Source organism: Ovis canadensis, chromosome 19 (genome assembly GCF_042477335.2).
Source record: "Ovis canadensis isolate MfBH-ARS-UI-01 breed Bighorn chromosome 19, ARS-UI_OviCan_v2, whole genome shotgun sequence".
Taxonomy (NCBI): Eukaryota; Metazoa; Chordata; class Mammalia; order Artiodactyla; family Bovidae; genus Ovis; species Ovis canadensis.
Window position 1 is genome coordinate 25697399 of NC_091263.1, and position 12518 is coordinate 25709916.

A 12518-nucleotide genomic window follows, 5' to 3' on the forward strand; every position below is an offset into this window, starting at 1 on the left:
CAGATCAGTACCTAGTGAGTGCTCTACATACATGCTTTATTGATGGGACTGTGAGTGGGTGATGAAGCAAGAACTTCCTCTTGTTAGAATCAGTGATTGAGTTGAGAAAGCTCAGCTCAGTTGTCTTTGGAAGGCAAAGCACCATGAGTGCAGGCTGTCGCCATCCTCCCCGAGCTCAGCAGATTCTGGGCTGTGCTGCTGTGTGGAGGAGCTACAGGGCCATGTGGGATGCAGGCTGTACAAGGCCATACAGAGTGGGAGTGAGCTGTGAGCTAACACCACATAGCAGCACTGGCCTGTCTGCCCCAAGCAATCTGGAAGATGTGCGGTGCGACTCTCTTGCAGGAAATATGCACGAAATCTGCGATCCCAGGTCTGAGTCTAAATCTTTCTCTAACACTCAAGATCATCACAGATCCAGGACCTGGGGAATGTCAGACAAAACTGTTTTTAGGCTAAACCAGACTCCTGGATGGGGTGGGGACAAAGCTGTGGAAACTCTCACCAGCCCCACCCTTCACAGTTCTGACTGCTCTGAGCTTCCTGCGCCTTGCAGATGAGAGTTGTAAATAGAACCTTAGAGAAGAGTTTGGAGTTCGAGATGTAAGATTTTTACCAAGATGTCCCCATTTTCTCCGAAGGTCTGTCCCGTGTGGTCTTGGGTCAGGTTCCCCAGAAGCAGTGCCTGAAACAGGGGTTTGGCAGCACTTGGTCTAATGAGTCGGTGTTCTTAGAGAAATCTGTAAGGAAAGGGAAGGGGGTGAGCAAGGATGTGCTCTCGGGCAAAGTTTAGCCTTGGCCTGAGGCTGGGAGCTCTGGAGCATAAATTACACCAAAGAGCCATCCTCTCCTTGAGGGAAGGGGCTGATCCTTTGTACCCTGTATTAGTCAGCCGTTGGCTGACTATGGGGGGTGGAACTATGGGGGATTGTATGACTGACTATGGGGGATTGTAACCATCCTTGAAGAAGACTCCCTCTAGCTGTGGGCAGTTCTCCCAAAATTAGAGAGACTTTTTTTTTTAAGGACTCACCAACTTGCAAGCAGGATAAACCTAAAGTATCCTAGGTACATCATTTTGAAATGTCACTACACCTAAGATATAAGGAAAATTCTTAATGCTTCCATGACAAAGAATACAGGATGGTTATAGTGGGGGAATATATGTCCACTCACAACATAATTAGAGTCACGCTAAGTAATCCATTTGACTTCTTATTAGTAAGATTGGAAGCTAACGTATGTGAAATAAGGGCTTCAAAGCTCTGAGAAAAGGTGATTTTAAAACTAGGGTTTCATACTTAGCACAAAAGTCAAGTATGAGGTTGAAATCAAGTCATTACTCAGACAAGCAACTACCCAGAAAGTTTACATCGCTGGTAACCTTTCCAAGGAAGTTACCTAACATGCACTCAAGGAAAAAGGGTGACAACTAGAAGGAGCAAAAAGTTGAATGTGAGAACAAACTCTTAGAAGTCCAATGATAAGAAATTCTAGGATTACAGTTGTACAGCATGTCTAAAAAACAGTTGATCAGTTTAGAGCAAGGGATTAATGAACTTTGAGAAGAATGAAGCCAGCCATAGACAGAATGATAAGAAAGCAGCAATAATCAGGATACAGTGTAGATAGAATGCATGTTTTCTATGGATACAAAAAATGAAGGCAATCAAAAACTCCCAGAAAAGTAAAAATATGGCTAATATGTCATGGTTCAATATAAAACATAACATGGTAGGATGTGAAGCCAGTGGAACAGTATGTGGACGAGAAGGATCTTAATACTAGAAACATTGCCCCTTAAGTAAAAGTTGAGTTTTCTGGTAGTTTAACTTTGTACCTGTGTAGAGGAGGATTTGCAGTCATGACATTTGTCTTGGCTCTGCTGTGGACAGTAATCATGAGGCCATAATAGTAGCACTGTTCATTGGTGTTCAGTATTTACCATCAAACCCAAATCAGAGCTATGGTTATAGTGCCTAGTATACATATCATTAAATTTTACTGCATGGAGTTTAATATAGGACAACAGAAGTTGTTTTAATATCTTAATGTTTTAAATTAGTGAGGCAAAGATATTGTAAAACCTGATGAAACAGTAAAAAGCTGTTTATTACTTAAAATTTCAAAGGTTACCCAGGTCGGTAAAGGATCTCAAAATGGCTGGACGGAAACTTGCTCTAAAAACCATTGACTGGGTAGCTTTCAGGGAGATCATCTCCCAAAGCTGGAAGGCCGTGACTAACTCCTTGAAGTCCTGGAACGAGACCCTCACTTCCAGGTTGGCTACTCTGCCTGAGAAGCCATCTGCCATCGACTGGGCTTACTCCAAGGCCAACGTGGCAAAGCCTGGCTTGATGGATGACTTTGAGAAGAAGTTTAATGCCCTGAATGTTCCTATACCAGAGGATAAATATACTGCCCAGGTGGACGCTGAAGAAAAAGAAGATGTGAAAAGTTGTGCTGAGTTTTTGTCTCTTTCAAAGACCAGGATTCAGGAATATGAGAAAGAGCTGGAGAAGATGAGGAACATAATTCCATTTGATCAGATGACCATTGAGAACTTGAATGAAGTCTTCCCAGAAACCAAATTAGACAAGAAGAAGTCCCCCTACTGGCCTCACAAGCCAATTGAGAGCTTATAAGCTCAAGTCTGGGAGAAAGCTCTGGCCCTCGAATTACAAACTCTGGACATTAAAAATGATTACATAGTAAAAAAGAATTGCAAAGGTTACCAGTAGAGCAGTGCTTCTTAAAGTGTGGCCACCCAACCAGCAGTATCAGCCTCCCTTGGGATAATGTCAGAAAATTCTTGGGTCCCACTCCTGACCCTTTGAATTAGAAATTCATGGGGTGGATCCCAGAAATGTTAGTTTTAACAGACTGATTAGGTGAGTCTGATGCAGTTAACATTTGAGACAGTAGAAGAGCTAAGAGTAACTATCTATCTACCTGTCAAAACTAGGAAGGTGAATGGTAGGAGGGGACCTTTATGTAGGTGAGTTCAATTCTTATCTATCATGGAAGGAATTCAGTGAAATAATGTCTAAATCTGATAAATTAAGAAATAGGATTGATGCTACTAATTTTCTAGGAATTTTCTACTATTTTCTAGGGAAATGGAAATAACCATCCAAAGAAACATAAAGGGACATAACCACAATGGGTAATAGTGGTTCCTCCTGAGAGGAGGACTCAGTATAGAGAGGTGTGGGGTAGAAGGTTATTATTTTAACCACGTGATTCTTTGGTTGAAAATAAAGTGAAATTAAAATATTGTCCTTAGATTGAGAAGATTGTCTAGGAGCCTGAGAAAAAAATTGGGGAGAGTGATCCTTGCTTTACTCCGTCCTTTTCCTGATTTTATATATATATATATATATATATATATATATATATATATATATATATATATATATATACACATAAGATAATTTAATGATCTTCCTCCATGTGTCTTCCAGATGTTGGCTCAGTTTAAGGGGGAGAAAAATTCTGAGAGCTGGGCCCACTGTGTGAAGCAGAGCTATTTTTTAACTTGTGTATATGTGAGAGGTCCACAAAGAGCATCTGACCTCTTTCACAGGAAGGAATAAGCTCATTGGAGGAATAAGCTCATTGGAGGAATAAGCTTCATTTTGCCAGATAACATTAAAATGTAAATGCCGTAGTCTCTTCAACCAAAAGGCACCAAACCCATGTTGGTGCACAGGATTGCACAATGGAGCAGGTTAAATTATGGTAATCTTTTAGAGTCAAGAGTCTTCCCCCACTGATGGTCTAGTTCAGGTGGAATAGCTGCACAGACAGTGCATATAATATGCAGTCAGTGACTAAAGCATGTTAAGTCCAGGCTTACTGATGGATCCCGGGCTTTTGGCAGAGAGTAGGAGTGAGTGAGGCGGCAGGAGGCCAGACCTTCCCTCTGCAGGGTGAAGAACAGTCTTGGGAGAAAATGGCCTCCAGGGTAGGTGCTAGGCTGTCTGAGTGAATAGTGGGGTTGCCACCAACGCTGAGGATGGATTGGGATTCTGGGCATTCAGGGGATATTGGCGCTCTACCCTGAAAACCTCTGTAGGACATACAGCCTATTGAGTGCATTTTTCCACCTTAAAATTATAAGGAAAGCAGAGACCTGCCTGTCTGTCTCCTCAAGAAACATTTGATATAAAAGTAACAACAAGTGTTTTATCCATTAGTCAGAAGGGTATTTAAAAGAACTATAAATCTAAGAGCAGTTCAGTTAATTGAATGTCTGCTACATGTAAGACCTGGATAAAAAGATAAATGAAACTTTGCTGTACTAGTAGACTTAGAGACTATAAGAATAACATATACAGAACAGAAAGCCAGATTCAGACTAATGTGTGTGAATTTCACTCCGAGACCTCTTCAACTGAAGATGCTCCAACTCAATGGACATAAATTTGAGCAAACTCCTAGAGATAGAGGAGAACAGAGGAGCCTGGCATGCTACAGTCTATGGGGTCACAAAGAGTTGGACATGACTAAGAGACTGAACAACAACTCTGCAGAAGGGAGAATTGGAGGGAGACTCATGGAGGAAGTAGAGTTTGGATACTTGGGAGTGGAGAGGTTTGGCTAACAAAGAAGGGACTGGTGGATGCTAATGGTCTCCCATGTGGCTGAAGTGAGGGGAAGGAGATGGGCCTTCAGGGCTGGAGGTACAGTCAGACAAGCTAAGGCTACCTGGTTACTGACCAGGGAGTTGGACCTGATTGGTCTGTAGGGAACAGGAGACGATCACATCTTCTTGAGACAGTCTGCTTGGGCGGAGGTGGGGGGTAGCATGGGGAGGGCCACTAAGGAGCTCTCACAGCAGCCCCAGCGGCCCCTTCTTGCAGGTCAGTTCATAAAGGTCCTGTCTGATATACTCATAGTTCCTAGAGGGTCTCCGCTGCTAAAAGAAGGTAGAACATCCCTGGGAAGCCTGCTGGCCTGTGTGCTGGGAAAGAAGCAAGACTATCACTGGGGCCCTTATGTTTCCCCTCCAGGTGAGCATACTAATGGCGATGACAGAGGCCCTCGTTTCACACCCTGTACACAGAGTAGAGCTTTGGAAATGATAACTGCTCTCAGGTTTCCTCAGGAGGACCCCAAAGGGACCTGCTGGGAGCTGGGCTTCCAGGCCACCCACTGTAGTAGACAGAATGGACCCTAAAGATGCCCATACCCTCATTCCTGGAATCTGTGAATACGATGCATTACATGACAAAGGGACTTGGCCGGTATAACTAAGGTTATGGGCTTTACACTAGGGAGGGTATTCTGGAATATCCAGCCAGGCCTGATCTTTCTCCACCTGGAAGAAGGAGGAAGGTGGTAGAACAGAAGGTCAGAGAGATCTGAAGCTTGAGAAGAACTTAACCTGTCATTGCTGGCTTTGAAGATGGAGGAGCAACTTGACAAGGAATGCAGACAACCTTGAGAGGCCGGGAGAGGCTCCCTGATGAGTGTCAGCTGGGAAATGGGGACCTCAGTCCTACAACCATGGGGAAATGAATTCTTCCAATAACCTGAATAAGCCTGGAAGCAGATTCTCCCCCAGAGCCTCCAGATAAGGACCCAAATTAGGTAACACTTTGATTTTGGCTATTGATCCCCAATACCTAGCACTGCCTGACTCACAGAGGTTGCTCAGTAAACCTATCTCAGTGAAGAGAGCCCTTCTGAGGGAGCACAAGGCTGGGTCCTCCTGTGGGGTTTGGACGTCATATCAGAATATCCCCACTACAGATTCAGCAAAGCTCTATATATGCTCTGTGAACTCTCTAAGAATTCCTCCCAGGCAGGAGAACCTGGTGTGTGATTTAGGACGATTTTCCTACACCGCAACAAATTTGTGCATGTGTGAGTATATTTTTTTTTCAAAGACCAAGATGAAGGAGACATGGCCATGGTAAAACCAAAGGCATTGGCTGTGTTAAGAATACGCACTTTGTCATCTTTCAAGGGAAAGGTGAGCTGTTTTACTCTAATATTAACATATTGCTATGTCAAAGCCATAAACTCTGACCCTCCATTGTGCTGGAAACCATCACCATCTGGACCTCCCACCCCAGCCCCTCAATGCCAGGATGTATTTGGTGCCAGCACTGTGCCCGTGAAGACTCACTGTTTGTTCAACCTGGACATTAGGTAATGCTTTCCTGGCTGAGGTGCCTAACTGGCTTCAAATGCCGTTATTTGCAGCTTTATTTTCATTATCATATACAAAGTCTCTGCAGAAGAAAGGAAAGTTGAGAGACTGGCAGGGAGGAGAGAACAGAGGAACTTCCAGACATCAGAGCTGGACAGGTATCAGCGACCATCCAGCCTGGGGCACACACCTGGATTCAGGGTAGCAGACTGGCCCAGTGGAGGAGGAGAAAGTATGTTAGAGGAGGAGGTGTCCACCTTCCTCCCTGTTTCAGCCAGATTAATCCTACTTTTATAGACATCATCTGTTTGGCATCAGCTTCTGGCTAATCTTTTCAGAAAGAGCACCATGATGAAATGTGTGGGAAAACCATCTAGTTTCGGGTACATGTGAGGAGAACAAGTGCGTAGTTAGCATCACTGATCGGGATGTCTGGCTGTGTCTGCAGCTCATGCTTCCCGACAGGGTTAATCCAAAGAGCAGAGGAGAGGACACGCCTCCTGTCAAAGGCCAGGCTGTATTTGCAGTCACCTGTTGAATTTTTACAGCTGCTTCTTCAATGTTAGATTTTAGCTTTGCAATTTTTTTAAAATGTGGGATTCATTTCATTCTTTCTTTTATTCTCTTTAATATTCAAAGAAGATTTAGTATTTTGTCCTTATCAAACTCTTATAAAAATTGAAGAGAGAGGAACACTTTGTAACTCATTTTATGAGGCCAGAATTACCCTAAGCTCAAACAAGATAAAAACAGCACACAAAAAAGAAAACGGTAGCCCAATATCTCTGATGAACATAGATGTAAAAATATTCAACACAATATTAGCAAACTGAATTATGACCGTTATCTTTGCAGTTTCTGGAATGGGTATGTTCTGGTCCTCTAAAACTCTTTTCAGAAGAAACTAGTGGCTTCCCCCAAATCTTTAGCCTGTAAAGATTTCTTCTGTATTGTCCTGCCTTATTGAAAACCTCCTCCACAAGCATGTGGAGTGCATGTGTAAACAAGCGAGGGTGCACGTCCAGTGGACAGTCTCTAACTGGGGAAGAAATCCTAGCACCTTTCTCCTTATCTTCTGAGATGACTCAGGGAATCAAAGGCCAGACTCTTGCTACTTGAACTGATACCTGAGGCCCATTCAGGTGAGTTTCTTGCAGACAGGGGAGGAATCTTCTCCAGCTTGAAGCCATCTTTCTCGTTCCTAAATGCCTGACTGCCTCTGACTCAGTGGCTTTTAGAACCTGGCTAGCATAGTCTTCCTTTCCTCTGACAGCACCAGCCCTTTTCCTTGAAATCATTGGTTCTGTTTCCTGCATCTTGTGACTAATTAACAGTAACTTTCTTAAAAAAACAAAACAAAACAAAAACATAGAACTCAAATGATTCCAGGGTAAAAATCAAGGCAAAGAAATTCTGGCCCTTCAAAAAGAGAAGAAGGCTTCCCAGATGTCACTAGTGGTAAAGAATGCACCTGCCAATGCAGGAGACGCAGGTTCGATCCCTGGGTTGGGAAGATTCCCTGGAGAAGGGCATAGCAACCCACTCTAGTGTTCTTGCCTGGAGAATCCCAGGGGCCACAGTACATGGAGTTGCAAAGAGTCGGACGTGACTGAAGTGACTAGTGCATGCGTGCGCGCGCACACACACACACACACAGAAGAAGAAGAAAAGAAAGATATTCTGGTCCTAGGGAAGAGGGGAGTAGGAGATCCGTAGAGAAGAGTTGACACTGAGGTTGTAGAGGGACATGAAATGTGGTGTGGAAAAGGCCTCCCAGTCCCAGGCGGACCTGGAAAGGGCACTGGGAAGGTCCAGAGGCCAGATGCAGGCCCAGGTGGGCAGGACCTCTCTGAGCAGCTCCACTGTGCACCCAGTTATCACAGGGTTTGAACTAGATCATCAAAATGTTGCCTTCAGGCAGCAAGGGTTGTTCTTCCAATCATAGGGCCATGACATAAACCAAAGGGTTCCGAAAGAGAGAAGCATTTATTCCGTCCAGGTTTTCCACAGAGTAATTAAGAGATACCAAGGGAACATTTTATGCAAAGATGGGCTTGATAAAGGACAGAAATGGTGTGGACCCAGCAGAAGCAGAAGACATTAAGAAGAGGTGGCAAGAATACACAGAAGAACTATACAAAAAAGATCTTCAAGACCAAGATAATCATGATGGTGTGATCACTCATCTACAGCCAGACATCCTGGAATGTGAAGTCAAGTGGGCCTTAGAAAGCATCACTACGAACAAAGCTAGTAGAAGTAATGGAATTCCAGTTGAGCTATTTCAAATCCTGAAAGATGATGCTGTGAAAGTGCTGCACTCAGTATGCCAGCACATTTGGAAGACTCAGCAGTGGCCACAGGACTGGAAAAGGTCAGTTTTCATTCCAATCCCAAAGAAAGGCAATGCCAAAGAATGCTCAAACTACCGCACAATTGCACTCATCTCACACGCTAGTAAAGTAAAACTCAAAATTCTCCAAGTCAGGCTTCAGCAATACGTGAACCATGAACTTGCAGATGTTCAAGCTGGTTTTAGAAAAGGCAGAGGAACCAGAGATCAAATTGCCAACATCTGCTGGATCATGGGAAAAGCAAGAGAGTTCCAGAAAACCATCTATTTCTGCTTGATTGACTATGCCAAAGCCTTTGACTGTGTGGATCACAAGAAACTGTGGGAAATTCTCAAGGAGATGGGAGTACCAGACCACCTGACCTGCCTCTTGAGAAACCTATATACAGGTCAGGAAGCAGCAGTTAGAACTGGACATGGACCAACAGACTGGTTCCAAATAGGAAAAGGAGTACATCAAGGCTGTATATTGTCACCCTGCTTATTTAACTTCTATGCAGAGTACATCATGAGAAACGCTGGGCTGGAAGAAGCACAAGCTGGAATCCAGATTGCCAGGAGAAATATCAATAACCTCAGATATGCAGATGACACCACCCTTATGGCAGAAAGTGAAGAGGAACTAAAAAGCCTCTTGATGAAAGTGAAAGAGGAGAGTGAAAAAGTTGGCTTAAAGCTCAACATTCAGAAAACAAAGATCATGGCATCTGGTCCCATCACTTCATGGGAGATAGATGGGGAAACAGTGCCAGACTTTATTTTTTGGGGCTCCAAAATCACTGCAGATGGTGACTGCAGCCATGAAATGAAAAGATGCTTGCTCCTTGGAAGGAAAGTTATGACCAACCTAGATAGCATATTCAAAAGCAGAGACATTACTTTGCCGACTAAGGTCCATCTAGTCAAGGCTATGGTTTTTCCAGTGGTCATGTATGGATGTGAGAGTTGAACTGTGAAGAAAGCTGAGCGCTGAAGAATTGATGCTTTTGAACTGTGGTGTTGGAGAAGACTCTTGAGAGTCCCTTGGCCTGCAAGGAGATCCAACCAGTCCATTCTGATGGAGATCAGCCCAGGGATTTCTTTGGAAGGAATGATGCTAAAGCTGAAACTCCAGTACTTTGGCCACCTCATGCAAAGAGTTGACTCATTGGAAAAGACTCTGATGCTGGGAGGGGTTGGGGGCAGGAGGAGAAGGGGACGACAGAGGATGAGATGGCTGGATGGCATCACTGACTCGATGGACGTGAGTCTGAGTGAACTCCGGGAGTTGGTGATGGACAGGGAGGCCTGGCGTGCTGCGATACATGGGGTTGGAAAGAGTCGGACACGACTGAGCAACTGAACTGAACTGAGGGGGTATGGAGGTAGGCAGGGGGCATGAAGCAAAATCTGTACCATATTTGTTGTTTAGAGGGAGACCAACAGGACTCCTCCCATGATTTCAAAATCTGAAAGGACAAGTTAAATAGATCCTGAGATAGAAAATTTCTCAACTTTAATTTTATAAAGTATTTGTCTTTATTTTCGTGGACATGCTATTCTTTGGAAAGCAAGTCTGTCTACATGACCTGCTTTTAAATACCAAGCTAAGTCATTTGGGTACAGGACTCAATAGAGATGAAATTCCTGGGACCACCCTGAGCTCTTTAATGTGCCACATTAAGGACAACTTTCCCTAGAGGAGGAAATGGCAACCCACTCCAATATTCTTGCCTGGAGAATCCCATGGACAGAGGAGCCTAATGGGCTATAGTCCATGGGATTGCAAAGAGGCAGACATGACTGAGCAACTAACACTTTCTTTCACTTTCAAGGATGACTTTGGATTCTGGAAAAAGCATTAAAACAGAATTGGGAAAGAGAAACCTCTTACACTCAGGTCATGGCATTTGCATATACACGCATGTTTAATACTATGCTAGGTGCTGGGGGCTGCAGCTGTGAGTTATGTATAGCTGGGACCTCTGGGAACTTATGTGGGACAATGAGAGGAACTACAGCTCAGAAATGTCCCTCCTGTTGTCCAGGCAGAGATCCTCTGCAAAGTCAGATTTCTCATCAGGAAATGTCTCACTCATTTTAGCTTACAAATAGCCTTGGGGTGGGATTTGAAAAGCATTAATTCCCACGCAATCCAATTGTCCTATTTTCTCGGGTTCTCAGCATGGGACTTGGTTGCCATAACAACCCTATAAACAGTGTCTAGCCTATGTCAATGATCGTATATATTTTAAAGCTAATATCACCAACTCCAAGAAACTGATCCTCCTCTGAACGTGACAGCTGGGATAGACTAAGAATCTTACTTCCTGCTAGATCAGAAGGGAATTTTTTTTTCCCCAGTGCAGATTCTGGTGAGAGAAAAGGAGCCCTACAAGGCTTAAGCAGCTGGGAGACCTGCTACTTTAACCGGGGCAGCCACTGAGCCATCACACGCATCCAAGGTTGTTTAGGCCTTGGTGGCCACAGCTTTGTGAGAAAAACACAGCTAGCTTCAGCCTCTGTGCTCTGGTTCAGAGCAAAATGTAACCTGAACTGAATTCATTGTGTTCAACCCCCACCTCCTCCATGACCTAAAGGGAACAAAGAAACAAGTATCCAAATGTTCTAGAACAATAATGGGCAAGCTACACTCTGCTGGCCAAATCCAGCCTGTCTTTTTTTTTTTTACTTTACAATATTGTATTGGTTTTGCCATATATCAACATGAATCCACCATGGGTGTACATGTGTTCCCAATCCTGAACCCCCCCCTCCCACCTCCCTCCCAGTGCACCAGCCCCAAGCATCCTGTATCCTGCATCAAACCTAGACTGGCGATTCATTTCTTATATGATATTATACACATTTCAATGCCATTCTCCCATCATCCCACCCTCTGTCTGTTTTTATAAATAAAGTTTTATTGAGACGTATCCATGGCCATTTCTTTAAATATGTCTGCTTTTGCTTTAGCAACAGAACTGAACAGCTGTAGCTGAGACCACATGGCTCACTAGGTTGAAAATATTCACTATCTGGCCCATTACAGAAAACTCTGGCAACCTTCCTCTAAAAGAAGAACAGTAAGGACTGGGGGAGAAGCTGGAGAAAGGATTTTGAAAAGAAAAGTATATTCTCCAGAAAAAGCTGAGGTGAAGCTCAGGGTGAGGAAGGAACCAGCTTGGAGATCTAGTCCATGAGACTGAGGAGGCTGCTGGGTGTCCAGAGCACAAAGTCAGAGGAAACGGTCATCTCTTGAAAGAAGGGTTTTAACCAGACCCAAAATCACTGCAGATGGTGACTGCAGCCATGAAATTAAAAGACGCTACTCCTTGGAAGAAAAGTTATGACCAACCTACATAGCATATTGAAAAGCAGAGACATTACTTTGTCAAGGCTATGGTTTTTCCAGTGGTCATGTATGGATGTGAGAGTTGGACTGTGAAGAAAGCTGAGTGCCGAAGAATTGATGCTTTTGAACAGTGGTGTTGGAGAAGACTCTTGAGAGTCCCTTGGACTGCAAGGAGATCCAACCAGTCCATTCTAAAGGAGATCGGCCCTGGGTGTTCTTTGGAAGGAATGATGCTAAAGCTGAAGCTCCAGTACTTTGGCCACCTCATGCGAAGAGTTGACTCATTGGAAAAGACTCTGATGCTGGGAGGGGTTGGGGGCAGGAGGAAAAGGGGACGACAGAGGATGAGATGGCTGGATGGCATCACTGACTCGATGGACATGAGTTTGAGTGAACTCCGGCAGATGGTGATGGACAGGGAGGCCTGGCATGCTGCGATTCATGAGGTTGCAAAGAGTCGGATACGACTGAGTGACTGAACTGAACTGAACTGAACCAGAGAGGAGTCAGAGATGATGGCTTCTTAGCTCTGTTTCCATTTTCCAGAAAGGCTGCTTCCAGGTTAAAAAAAAAATTGACAAGTCTTTCCCAAGCAGAGTTGAGGCTGGAAGGAGTGGAGAGGTAGCTTCTGAGCTGGATTGAGATTGCCTGATTTAGGCACCAGAGCTTGT

At 44.2% G+C, this 12518-nt stretch overlaps 1 protein-coding gene and 1 pseudogene across 1 annotated transcript in view; both read left to right on the plus strand.

Annotated features, from left to right (window-relative positions):
• ITGA9 (integrin subunit alpha 9) overlaps window positions 1-12518 on the plus strand; it is a 368409-nt gene that overhangs the window by 178277 nt on the left and 177614 nt on the right. The window lies entirely within an intron of this gene.
• On the plus strand, window positions 48-2719 carry LOC138424478 (ATP synthase subunit d, mitochondrial pseudogene; annotated as a pseudogene).